The sequence below is a fragment of the Trachurus japonicus genome, chromosome 24, assembly GCF_045865225.1.
Source record: "Trachurus japonicus isolate A0001 chromosome 24, Traja_1.0".
NCBI classification, from domain to species: Eukaryota; Metazoa; Chordata; class Actinopteri; order Carangiformes; family Carangidae; genus Trachurus; species Trachurus japonicus.
In genome coordinates, this window is record NC_140930.1 from 30,060,257 (window position 1) to 30,074,716 (window position 14,460).

At 42.5% G+C, this 14,460-nt stretch overlaps 1 protein-coding gene across 2 annotated transcripts in view; it reads left to right on the plus strand.

Annotated features, from left to right (window-relative positions):
* Window positions 1-14,460, plus strand: part of disp1 (dispatched homolog 1 (Drosophila)) — a 103,889-nt gene that overhangs the window by 14,491 nt on the left and 74,938 nt on the right. The window contains exon 1 of one of the 2 annotated variants that reach the window (XM_085770070.1): window positions 10,568-10,584. The exons of the other annotated variant lie outside the window; for it this stretch is intronic. The gene's annotated coding sequence lies outside the window, so the exon portion shown is untranslated. Of the gene's footprint in view, window positions 1-10,567; window positions 10,585-14,460 lie in introns of those variants that run through there. 2 annotated transcript variants of the gene reach the window in all.

Genomic DNA, 14,460 nt, shown 5'->3' on the forward strand with positions numbered 1-14,460 from the left:
TTAGGCTGTAGACAAACAGTTTAGCTCTTACCTCGCATGCCTCTCCTCTTTAGTTATCAGTCATTTGTAAAAGTGTGACAATGCCTTAAAGTTCGACTGGTGATGAGATTTTTTGACCATCATGACTTTTAACGTAACCGAGAGTTTTTAAGAGATGTAAAAGCTGGAAGAAATCAGGGCTGGGGTAGCTACGTAGTGATGAAACATGAAAATGCACTGAGCTTATATTAACCACAGACCTTATTTTAGTCGTCTAACCAAAACCACACAAAAAATAACCCACAGGCCTGAGGGCAAGGGACCTCAGAGGTGCTAAAATGTTATACAGTATATATTATAATCTTATAAATGTTTTGTCTAGAATCACTTTTTGTGTAGTTATGAGGCAGGAGAGTTTTGAATTCCGGTGCTGATTGGTTCAACTTTCCTTTTTCTTTAGTGTCTCACAGTGACGGCGCACGTGTTAACTGATATATAATAATCCTGCAGCCAGAAACATGCACCACACATGGGGAACAGTTGGCAGTCGTATGGGGTTACATGGGTGTATTATCAGTGGGTGTGGTGGTTGGGGGGTTCAGGGCCAATCAAATTGTGACTTTTATTTCCTTTAATGGCATCATGCATGTGCACTGCGGTGGTCTGGAAACTCGTCCTGTATGGATCCTTCAAAAATAATAATCAAAGAAGTGAAAATGTGGTAACAGTTAGCAAAGCAGAGCAAGAAGACACAATTTCTCCAACACTTTGCTCTGGTACTGGAATATCTGCTACCAACTGCTGGTGATCAGTAATAATGAGTACTGAGGTTGGCAAAGAAGCACGGGGATGATTAATGATTCAGGAGACAGACTGTGACATCTATATGGGAACGTGTCTGATTCCATAACCTCCATTCTTTCCATTGTGACCCGCACTGAAAGACTGCTGTTGAATCATCACATTTATAAACATACAGTAGCCTATCATTGAAAAGAAAAATCTGAAAAATGTTTATCTTTTCTAACTTGAGGGAAATCAGTTTAGTCTTTCGATAAACAAGTATAACTTATTTAGTTTGGTTGGTATGGAAAATGTCACAGAGCGGAGCCCTCCCTCACACCGTGCACCATTAACCTTCTCAAAGCTGATGGACGGGACAGGTCCAAATTCCCCTAATATTTTACACCAAATTGCACCACGCTGCTTAATCATTACTGACGGGCCCCTGCCTGTGCCAGTCCGCCCACTCACAACGTGGCAGATCACCAAAATATTAACCCGCTGCAGGAGAAGGGGAGGAAAGAAGAAAAAAAAGCACATGTGACTAATCTGTATATCATCCTGCGTTACCACCCACATTGGCAAACGCTGAGGGAAAGAAATGTTTGAAAATCAGCAACTGCAAAGATCAGACACTCCCCTGTGTCCTGTGGGCCTGCAGCACTATGACATCGTGTTTTGGAAAACGGCACAACTGATATTTTGACATTTTCATTCTTTTGAAAGGCTTTCTATTCTGAAAATGTCACTTCCTGACCTTCTCGGTGAAACTTTTGTCATTACTCAGTCTCCTCGCACAATGTTCTCATTATTTTGCTTTAGCCTTTCCTGCGAGTCCCTTCACTTACACTTGCGGACACGGTAGATACCCATGATACCTGAGAATGTGCCCAGCCAACAGAGCTGAGAGGCAGCGACGGCCTTAATGATCACAGATGGAGAACTGGCTTCTCTTAACCCCTCCTCTGGATTCTTCCATCATTGGTACATTCAACAAGTGCTTTGCCATGAACTCAGTTTGCTTTAGGGGGCTGCTCTTGTCTTGATGGCTGTTCCATGGCACTGCTTGTACCGGAAAGGTACTGGAATTCATGACACTTAATAAAGAGAACGGCGGCACCTCATGCTTCCTATACTACTTCTCCAGAAATAATGATTTCCAAGGGCAGACTCAGCCATTAGGCCAGGTAGGCAATTTCCTGGTGTCCCCTATTAAAAGGGGCCTGTAACAGCTATGAACTTCTTATTCACTTTAGATGTAAAACACATAAAATCATGTTTGTGTCCTAAACCTCGATATAAGAACTAACTAATTTCAGTTCAAAGCACATTTTATTATTAAACTTATTTATATTATTTATAATAAATATATAATTAGAATATGAAGGTGCCACAGAAACTATTTGCAAGTTTGCTGACTTTTCCCTCCACATTGATTCACTTCCTAACCCACTCATCCCAGTACAGGAAAAGTATTGAGGTTGCTAAAATAGAAGTAAATATAGAAATACTCCACATACCACATGTCAAGTCCCTTCTGTAAGGTCAGCATGTTATAATAAGCGCTAATAATGATGAGGAACCTGTACAAAGGATTTTGTTAAAAAGGAAGGAACTATTCGGGATTTTTAGCTTAACCATGCTACATTTTTACCATAATTAAACAGCTTTGGAGTAATTGTGATGGTTTAATAAACGACTTGTAACTTGATAGAGGGAGAATGGAGGCTCTCTGCCCGTCTCTTGGCTGAAAAACAACTTTGCCAGATCAGAGCCTCCGACCCGGTGTCCCAGCTCTCGTCTCTGCGGCACAGCGACACAAACGCGCCCCGTAACCCTATATGATACGACTACACAAACATTTCATAATATTGTATATGATATATAATGTTACGTACCTCTCTATTGATTGATTTCTCGCTGACTTTGTTGTAACCAAAAAATGCACACGGCCAGGAGGAGGGTTAGCAAAACAGTGGAAAAGCGAATGGACTTGCAGTTCCTATAAGTATAGCTAATGTTAAAAATATAAAGTGAAGTGTTAATGTTAACATTTTATTAAGCACTACAATGAGATACCAGCATGTTGCAGATTCAGATTTTACACATAAAACAGGTGATTTACAAATGTATTATTATGGATTTAACCATCCAGCTGTATATGAAGGGGGTTGAATCTTCACTGTGGAGACTGTGGGACTGTTGGTACAGTAAATGCACACATTTATTGTTGCAGTGTGAAGAGCTTTTGCATTAACAGTATTTGAATAGTTTAGAATAAATAAAAAGACCTGACGTACTTTCCAACGGACAGATTTGTTTTTTCCTACCATTGTAACACATAGATGTATTCTCAATAGAGGCAGTGTGAAATTTAGACTCAAAAGGCTTCATTCCTCTGTTGAACCATCACTGTCCCCTCCCTGTGTGTGGGGCTGGGCGTATCAGCTGCCACGCTGAGGTCACAGCTTAATCATACATATAAATGTGAACCACCACTGATTATTATCTCATGGAAACAAATGAGTAAAACTGTTGTGATTGCATCTTCAGAGTCGTCTGAGCTCCCGACATTCTCGTCGTCATCTTCATCATCCTGAGCTTTCATTCTCACAATGAAGCTGCTTCATGAAGAGGGACTTCCACAGATTTAGCCCTCCGTCTGACACGTGTATCTCCCTCTCCCACTCCGTCTCTCTCTTCTTCCTCCGCTGGATTCTCCTGAAAGGCGTCCAGGAGTCTGAGGCCTTAATTCAATAAGAGATAAATTGGAAAAATGTGCAAATGTGAGGCATATTTCGGGTTTTGCCGGCCAGAGGAACATTTTGAAAGTGCATTTTGTACTCCCCTTTGCAACTTAACTGCCCTCTTTCCTCCTTTTTTCTCTCTTTCTGTGTGCTGTAAATCTTCCCAGAGTCCCATCTGCTCTCTCGCCGCACAACAGTTAAGAGTCTGTTCATTAGACTGACACAAACCAGAGAGGGAAGGTGCTCCCAGGGAGGGGCACCAGCTAGGGAGGGAGGCAGGGAGAAAGAGAGCAATCCTGGCCCAGGCCCAAGCCCCTGACCCCGGATAGGAGGGCCTGTTGTTACGGTCACAACACAGAGGTGGATGGAGAGATGCAGATGGCGTGATGGAGACGGAGGTGGGCAAGGGCAGAGGGTCAGTCCAAACCCCCTCTCTTTTGTTTCACTGGTTGAAGACCTTGTTGTAGTCTAATCATAAATTGGAGCGGCCGCCAAGCAGAGCGATTTAACATGCAGCCCTCCCTCCCTTCCTCTCTCTCTGCCTCTTTTCCCTCCCTTTTCTCTTTGTCCTTCAAGTCAGTCTCTTCCTCTCTACGTCCTTCCCTCATAGTCTCATCGCTATCATCCTCATCTTATCTTTGCTTGCTCTGAGAGCTCTCCTTTTTACTTTTACTCATTCAGAGAGCAGCTGCCTTTTCTTCTTTTTTCTTTTTTTTTGTAGAATTTCATTGTGCAAAAAACTTGACTCACTTGAATTTTGTGACCATAAAGTTAGGTTTCTGTTTTTGTTTTACACACTTATTGCTTTTTTAGCCTACTCTGAAGGAACCACCTATTTTTCTTTCTCAGCCTCCTGCCATGTGGATTAATGTTGACAAAAAGCACGCTCACTCTGCTGCGTGCCAATTTGATAAAGTTATGTGGACACACCTGCATGCAAACAATCACGTATGTGCATTACAGAGTTGTGGATGTGCTATACGCATACATTGTCAACACAAATGGGCTGCAGCAACATTTGGCTTGCATTTCCTTGGCGGCGTCTTTCGGAGCGGCGGGGTGGAGCCCGTTGAATAGGAACTCATGAGGGGAACGGCACTTCAAAGCACTCTGTTTTTAGTGGCCTTTCTCTAATGCTTATTTTGTTTTGGATTCCTGGTGGACACAGCAGCTCTATGAGCAGGGAGCAGTTTGGAGTGGTTGACTGTGACCCAGGCTCAGGCTAGTGGCTGCGGGGAGCTGAGGGTTCTGGCAGAGCCGCCCGCTGGCTTCAGTGTGTAGAGTATATTTACTAATGGCACTCATTGGGTTGTTGGCGACTCCTCAATGCCTATTATATGGTCTCTGTGGTCCACGCTGTATGATTGTGTTGGGTAGTGGCATGATGTACGGAGCTGCTCTTAACACAGGCCTGAGCTCCAAGCACAACTGAGCTGCACCTTTTCATTGCAGTTTCCACTCCTCTGGATTATTTTCTTTCCCTCGTTTATTTTAAACTTCTGCTGATAGTGGTCTCTTTTATAAAAACTGTATCAATAGACGGCCTTCGGTGCCATCAGTTTCTCAGGGTTTAGATTCTTTTGTGTCGAAGGAGTTTTTTCTCCCACAGTCTTAGCTGTCCTCTCCCTAACAGATGGACTAGTGGATTCAAACTGTTGAAACTATGAAGTTCCTGTGGAAAATCAGTATTTTTCCAATGCTGTGTGGTGGAGGAAGGACGGGGAAAGGACTCAGAGACATGTAGCTTCTATTGATTTAATTAATTCATGTATTGTAATTTTCTGTATACCAATTGATTAATTGACTAATTCAGCTCCATTTGGAGGTTCTGTCTTTCATTCTCAGCCAAGGCTGATGGGTATTGTAGACATGAGTGTCATCAATGATGACACACATCACTGATGTGTGTCTTAGCTTAAAGGGATAGTTCAACATTTTGGCAAATTGGCCCATTGCCATAATCGCTATAGTCATAGCAGTAGGTTCATTACCTTTATTTGTTGATGCAAGCTATTTTTAGAACGGTGGAACAGAGCTGTGAGCTGCTCAGAGCTACGCTACGGAGGCTAAAGAGATTTCTTGGTTTCCCTCATCAGACTCATCAAATACACAATCCAACAACTCCAAAACGCTCTGGTGGACAAGTTGTGACCTGCACATTCACCACGCTATGAGATAAAAACAGAACGTTACCAGACAGAGTTGTTTTAGAGGGAAATTCATGCAAAACCGCTGATGCGCGTTGCCTTCAGGGAAAGTTTTTCAGCAAGCAGTCAGTGTTTACTTCGAAAACAACTCCGTCTCGTAACGTTCCCTTATTATCTTATAGCATGGTGAATGTGCAGGTCACAACTTGTCCACCAGAGCGTTTTGGAGTTGTTGGATTGTGTATTTGATGAGTTTGATGAGGGAAACCAAGAAATGCCTGAGCCTCCGTACCGTAGCTCTGAGCAGCTCACCGCTCTGCTCTGCCATTCTAAAAATAGCTTGCACTGACAAATAAAGGTAACAAACCTACTGCTATGACTATAGCGATTAGGGCCAATTTGCCAAAATGTTGAACTATCCCTTTAATTTCCCTGCAGATACTTTTTTTTCTTTCTTTCATTCAAGTATGCTCACAGGCACAGGCAGATTTAAAACTTCAAAGTTCAGAATGATTAACTTTTTTTCTTTATTCTTTTTTTGCTTTTTGCCTTTAATTATAAGACAATGGAGGAACAGGAAAGCCAGTGAGAGAGAGGGGACATGCTGCAAACTATATTTTCAAACGTGTGTGCTGTGCAGACAGTACGTATACAGTATGTGATCAAAACAGATTTTATCTCAATTTTATCACAATATTTGGCACAAAGTGATGCTGTAATTGTAGCACGGCCCTTCCCAGAGATCACTTGGCATACACTTAGTCAATTACTGTATTTTCTGTAAGTTTAAGATTTCTCATGGTGATTTCCCGGCTCATGCCAGATACGTATTCCCTCCCATTTGTTCCAAACAAGCTGCTTTTACTGGAATTATAAAATGGGTAATTTCCTGCGTGTTGGAGGGTTTTGTGTAGAAAAGACCCACCACACAAAATCAAATTTTTTTTAATGAAATGGGTGGGACTCCTATTCACTGTTTAACTTTGACACTTGGATTCAGAGAGTAACCATTTTCACACCTATTTTGAAAAGTGTCCTACCTTGAAGCCAGACAGCTCCCTCTGTAAAGCATCAGAGCCCGTACATGTACAGATGAATGCTGTCCTGGCAACAACCTCCAAGTTTGACGTCACCCTGTAGGACTCTACTCTTGATCGTCCCTGGCTGCCAGCAGATGTGAGTCCTCTCTCAGGATGTCCTCAGCTGTCAAGGCCGAGTCAAGAGTATGTCACTGTGTAGCGTTTGACTGTGTGTCTCTCTGTGTGAATGAATGCACAGTTGCAGACGTCCTTGCGTGTCTCTCTTAGTTGTGTGTTTTTATGTGTTTGGTGATGTCAGACTGGACCAATTACATACTGCATAGCATACTATATATGTCTGAGTGTGTTTACACCTTATGAAGATTTAGTGTGCTATGCAGTACATAATTGGAGAACACTGTAAAAGTCTAAAGGCCTTGAAAGCACATGGCCCCAAAGTCTGACTTGACTGACTGTTTCTTCAATAGCTCAAAACTAAAGATTAAAAGCTGCGTGTGCCTCTTTGCATTCTTCTCATGACAGCTATTATAAAAACATGTCTGTGGTCTGAGGTAGAAAAGAGCATAAAACTATCTCCTGGTTTACACATCATGTTATCGCAGGAGAGACGATAAGAATTATTTCAAGTTATTATTTACAGCAGTAGAAGTAGTAGTGCTTTGTTAATGATGCTGGATAATAACTCCACTGACAGACTGTATGTAGACATACTGGTTGCACTCTTACAAGTCCCAGAGTGCACTGGGTCTGGGCTCTGTCAGCTGTCAACAAAACCCTGGCAGCTTTGACCTGAGCCGTGCCATCCGTTGTGTTCCCGTACGCACAGCAGGTTTATAGACCTCTGGAGACTGTGTGCTTCAGTCGGCCCGCTGCTTCATTTGCTCGACTTAATTGTGATTTGTGGAGTTTTTGTCTCCGGGGTCAATCACCTTCTCATTTGGTGAATGACTGTGGCTCAGGTTAATGTTGTGATTACCCCCTCATGTCATGGATCCTTGGATTTTTCAGTGACGCGCTTTCAGTTTTGATTTACAACACGAGGCCGCCTTCTCTCATCCCTGCCTCACTTTTTGCTGTCTATCTATCTATCTATCTATCTATCTATCTATCTATCTATCTATCTATCTATCTATCTATCTATCTATCTATCTATCTATCTATCTATCTATCTATCTATCTATCTATCTATCTATCTATCTATCTATCTATCTATCTATCTATCTATCTATCTATCTATCTATCTATCTATCTATCTATCTATAAAACATGGGCAGCATCAGTGTAATGAATAAAGGTAGGTATGGGTACAACATGATGTGGCTAAATAATACAAATGCTAACCATGTAGTGCTCTACAAAAGACACAACAAAAAAGGAAAGAAGAAGAAGAACAAAAGGTATATGTACATGTCTGTGCAACTGATCTCACGTGTGCACATGTTCACTTACACCCGTATGTTTAAATAATCATACACATATTCATATACAGTTGCACACATACATATGAACACTCATAGAGAACCGTGGGGTTGCGAGTAGGTCGTATGTCACGTACATTACAGCAATATGGTCATTGTTTTTTTTAAACCAAAATATACAAAGCATTAAGGCAGGTTATTACCTCTACTTGTGATATAGGTGCTCATTTTTTCCCAGAGGGCATCACCTTTGTTGCATCAACTATATTAAAACATCGTCTTAGCTCATAGATACACATCTGTGTCTTGTTTTATTGTGTAGTCTTCCCAGAACACTAAAAGTTATATGAACTTCCTCTTAGTTGATGTTTCCCTAATAGCTTCATAACTGAGACTTATTTTCCTAATTCCCCTGAATCCCTCGCATAACGGCTTATTATTACAAAACTGCTGTCACACTCTGATACACTTCCATCACACCCTTCCTTCTTCCATCCTCTCTTATTAGAGAAACAGAACTAGCTTTGTTTCAGTAATAATCACTTGGGCCTAAATTACATTTCCAATGCTCGGAGGTCACAACAACTTCCCCTTTGGGGTTTGATTTAAGTGGCACTTAGGCCCGCTACTGTAGCTAATCACAAGGATTTATGGAGTGCATCACCAAGGGGCCGAAGGACCGAGGAATGTTTGCTGGCACCCTGCTGCAGGTGTTACAAACCTCTTTTCTTTCGTCCCGTCTCTCTTTTTCCTGGTCTATTATAGCTGCTGATGGAAGGCAGCTGGAAGACCTCGCTTGTTCTCCACTTGTTGGGTTAAAAGGGGTCTCTGTTGGCGGAACATAATGCTGGCAGCACCCTCCTACTCCTGTCGCCGGTCACTGCCCAGTCCGGAAAGTCCTTCACGTAAAGCTTTCATAATTACATTGATCTTGAGGGGGCATTTTACGACCCGCTGACGCATTCAATCACATTTCAGCAAGGCTCTTGTTAAGGGCTCCTGTGTTTTGCATATTCCAAGTTCATGTTCAGTCGTTAGCAGTTCTCGTGTTTCTGGTAATTGGGAGTTTTCACATGGCCCTGAAGGAGAGGGGTAAAGGACGGAGGATGGAGAAAAGGCCAGGAGGAAGAAGCAAACAAGAGGGGGGAGGGAGCGGTGTAGATGGACGGGGAGGGGGGTTGTTGCTGAGTTCAGAGGAAGACTGTCAGAAACTCCAGAGGCATGTACTATGAGATCCAGATGTTGTAACCCCCAACATTTACCCAACCCCGTCATCCTCTTGTCTACTGTATGTAACCATAACGATGGATTACATCGCGTCCTCTTGCTTAGTACTTGTGTTCGCACCATCGTCCATTGCTGTTTTGTTTTCCAGGCTAAATACAGGAAGCCATTAAAGGCTCTACCTCATCCAAGGACGCATATCTGCCCCCCCCCTCCTTCCTCCTCTTGGCCCTCTTTGAATTTCCACCCTATCACGTCTTTGGTCTAGTTTGAGTGAATGCAACAGCAGGCCAGAGCTAATGACCTCGCTGTGATATAAGAGCAATGCCATGTATAGACATTCACTCCAGCCTGTGCCACATGCCAAACACTTAACCTGGAATCAGGGTGGAGTGATAGATCCTTACTTAAAGCCTCAAAAAGGCCTCGTTTGTAGGATTCAAATCTTACTGCTTACTAGTTGTAGCGGAAAGAAGGGTCTTAAAAAAGACAATTTGTGTAATTTGTGACACAACCGTGCGAGAACAAGGCCAAAGATGGATGATGAGGTTAAATTAAAGTGAGGGGCGAGGCGTAAGGGGGTTGCTCTTAGTTTTTAACACTTTCTCATCCGCCCCACTCCCCCGTCTCTTCCTAATCCCCCTTGCTCCTCCTCCCCATCCTCCTCTTCTCCATGTAACCTTTGGCATGAGAGGTCAGCGTTGTGTTCCAGCAGGGTGACCTTTGGTAATGAGAAGGCAGGTTAGCGGGCGACCTGGAAGCGCTTTGTCCACCTCTCCTGGGAATACAAACAGTGACGGTAGGAAGGCACACAGGAACAGCTGCAAGGCTGCCCGTCTTGTGTGCTCGGGCCCGCTCTGATGCCCATTCGTCATTTCACTGGAAATATCACAACTATAAACAAAAGACAAATCTCCTCCACTGATTCCCTTGCAGGTTTTTAGGCACTAGATTCAGATCTTTGAGAAGGCACTGGACTCTGAGAATAGATTTAGGTAAGGTTACTGAGGGTTAGCCTCACAAATAGCTGCATGTTAATAAGTAATTCATTGATAACATCAGGTGAAAAATGTCCTGTTAAAAGCCTCATGGGAGTGTGTTCTTGATCTATCACTGTCTGATTTCCAAAGAGGCGGATCTTTAATGATTCCTCTAAAGCTGCTTCCTCAAACTTGATCTTTATCTGGATAAGATGTTTAAACAGCACCAGACTGAGTGATCCACCTACACAAGTATGAGATGACAGGTCTGTATACGGGTGGATGTGTACTTGCTTGCATATGTGGGTGTTTGTCTACTGTACTACTTCTAGCACTTTGGTCAAAACCATTCCAAAAGTATGTTAAGGTAGGTTCAATCAGGCGACTTATAAAGTTTGTAATCAGCTTAGCTCTAAGGGCTGACTTCACCCTTAAGTTCATTCATCCCTTTTAACCCCAACTTCTTCATCCTGTGATCATTTAATTTGTTTTAGTCCACATTACTACAGTCTGTTTTGGTCTCCCTGTTGCCTTTCTTGACTCTCTCCCTGTGCCACCGCTTTCATCACTGGAGATCTCCCATGATGATATCCCTATGTTATTTGATACAGGCTTAATTTTTTTCTTTTGAATTGACTTGCTCCTGTGTGCTTTACATATCTGGCATGAAATCGAACAGCTGAAAAAAGACACAAGTGTAGAGAGGAGCCGGGTACATGCTTCTTGGCCGGCATCCATGAGGTGCAAAGATTGCTAATCTGCTTGCACAGCCCGTTCCACCTCTCTTACCCTTGAATTTGGAGCGCTTCAGAAAAAAAAGGTGCATCCTTCAATTCTCTTTAAAGCACACATAGCATGTAAATTCATGACACATCATTGACTTGCCAGTGGAAAATATCAGGGAAGGGCCTGAGAGAAAGGGAGAATGGCAAAGCGCCATGATAATTCTTGGCATTGATCCCTTATTGAACAAGCAAAGTTTTCTCAAGGCTGCTTGAGTTTGAGCTGATCCCATTGCAGAGAGAGAGCGTGCTCTGGCTTTTCACGCTTTTCATTTTCTACTTGAAAGTGGAGCAGTTATGAAGCTGCTTTGATCCTCTTAGCATTGGAAGAGACTTCATTTGTAGAGAATGAGACAGTAAGCCTTTTGGAATCCTATCGGCAGTTTGTCATTTCTTCAAAGTACGACTCAAAATCATCTTTGAAACTAATGAAAGAGGAGGGATTACAGTGCGCTCCAAGATAGTTGGTGTCTTCCTGTGGATGACTTTTTTTTTGTATTGCTAGCTAATGATTGGGTGCCACTCATTATTCAGACAAAACAAATAAGTGATGAGTGAAGGGCTTTCGTCCTTGTTGAATCGGATGAGGTAATCGGAAAATATAGTTTTACGGCTGATTGGACATGTTTCCATGTATTTCATGTCCTTACCCGTTTTCTTCAGGTTATGAATAGGTCTGGCTGTATATGTTGAGTGTATGCGTATGACGGCGTGTCCCTTGACATAGAGACATCGGTGTATAACATGTCTGCAGGACTCTGGCTAACCTGGAGCCAGAGGCGCAGGAATAAACCAGACTTCAGTGATGTCTTGTCTGTCTGGAGATGGCTCTCACTCAGAGGAAATGAGTCTGTTACACCGGCATTGCTCAAATTCCTCCCCTTGTGTCATCGCCGCTAAAGCAAATAGCGGCTTAGGGGAAAGGATTCTGCCACTGAATCAACAGATTGTTTGTGTCTTCACAGGCTCAAAGGGAACATTTTCAGAATTGTGGAAAGGTAGGAATTTGGGGAGTAGTAGCTCTCAGCCTAGCCCTCTTTTTGTGAAACCTTAATGCTTCTGCCTTCAGTCTTCAAGTTTTCATGGGAGTCTGGCTTTGGGAGGAAGATCCCCCCCCTCACCCTCCCACCCCCCGAGTTTGAGTGAGTCTTTTGGAAATGAGAGCAGACTGTGACTCGAGCCATTGGATTAATTGGGGCATGCATGTTTGGCCTGGGCCTACCACTGACCTGTAGTAGATGGGAATTGTCTGCAAGATGGTTGTATGCCAATTAATTGGGGTCAACCTGGGTTTTCTTGTTCCTTCCTAAATCAGCACAGAGGCCTTGGCTTTCCCTCTCCAACACACTTTTGTTATAGCCTACAGTGGCATGCAAAAGTTTGGGTACCCCTGGTCAAATTTCTTGTTAATGTGAACAATTGAGCAAGTGGAAGATTAAATGATCTCCAAAAGGCATGCATGAAACACTCTTTTTCAGTATTTTAAGCAATGTCAGTGTGTTATTTTTGTTTTCTACAATTTTAAGAAGTGAAAAAGGGAAAGCTGCACCCTGCAAAAAATGGGAAACCCAGGAGATTTGAGCTCTCAGATAACTTTGACCAAGATATCAGACAATGCTTTACATGCATACTATATAGGATGGCCAAACCTTTGCTGCGGGCCTTTTTCCTTTTTTGTCATTTTGACCAGGGGTACCCAAACTTCTGCATGCTGCTGTATGTTTGTAGCATACGTTGGAGGGAAAATTAAATAGAAATCCATAAGAGTACTTCTACATGATTGTGAACCTCATAGGGTAAGGTTCTCCTTTACCATTGGAAAAGTGCAGCAGGTGGGCGGGGCTTGAGGCATGCCCAAGAGCAGTGACTGTTTTGTTGTGACTTCATAAAGTTACAGAAATCCTGATAGCTCTTTTTGAAGTCATTTGAGTCATATTATCTGTTGACTGAGCACTTTAATACTTTCACATTATTGATATAGAAACTAGACCTGCTGAATCAGAAGAGACACAGAAGTCTCGCTTTACACAACATGGGACCTGTGATGCGTCATGCTTTTTTTTTTCCTATCCTCAACTATCCCTATCAAAGTTTATCTTACTTTAGTCTACCCACTGTACAGGTGTTCTCTTTCCCGTGAGAAACCACTCAAAAGTAAAATCCAGACAACTGTCTTGGAAGAAGCAGCAGTGAGCAGTTGTCTAGCCAAGGGTCATCTATATTGTGTTCTTGTATCTCCACGTCTGCGTCTGTGACGTAAAAACTGGATTTATTTCTCTGTCAAAAATGAATAACATTCCTTTACATTTCCTGTAATACAGACCACATGTGACACACAGTCAACACTCGGTAACCATAGAACATAAAGTCATATCTAAAGAAAAAATAATATATGCAACATGTTCTTGATTAAAAAGTCATTCTTGTATTACATACATGCCTGGTATGTGCCAAGTTGTAAAAAAAAAAAAAATATGATGGTTTGAGCAGATCTTCTACGTCAACTCTCAATAACATGTTGTCTACATGAAAATGCTATTATATATATTTTTTAATTTCAGAATAGTTGTCAACACTGCCACTGTTTGAGACGGGGAGTCTGGGGAAGACCTTTGAAGCACTGTGCTCGGTTAAACACATCCCTCTGACCTGAGGTTGTTACTCATAATTGGCTAAAAGTCCCTCCCCCTCCTCATCTGTCCATATTTAAACTCCCTCTGTGGCTACCACTCTCTTCATCTTCTCCCTATCGACACACACCTTGGTAATTGGTGATGTGGACCATATGTTGGGCTTGAATGGCCTCCTGTTCTGCAGGGCCATTAGACCTGCTCAAGGACATATCACAACCTTGTTATCAGGCTACCTGTTCTTTCCTGGCCTGGCGTCATGGACAGGGGGGACATAGTCTCCCAGTCTTTTCACCTCCCATCAAACCTTCTTATCTCCTCTTCACATCAGCTGTCAAATCATCACCTATGCAGGAGTTTTCCTGGCTCAGAATGAGGCGGTGGTGGTACATCCTGATCACGTGTACACACATGCATACATGTACCGTGCCTTCAACAGGCTGAAACTCATTTGACACAACAACATATGAGTTTCTAGTGTAGTGTATAGTTTTCTTCACAACATTGCAACATTTAAAGGAAAGAAATACAACAACACAACCAACACACCACTCAAAAATGAAAATAATCTTGGGCTGAATGAGAAGAAGATGCATGCTCATGTTGTTTGTTAAAGTCTGATATTTCTTACAGTAATAAAAGAAGCACTGCCCAGTGGTCCACAAGAAAGGACTATATTTTTGATTTTGTTAGTTATCTTTTATTATCTGATATCCAAAATACATAAAGT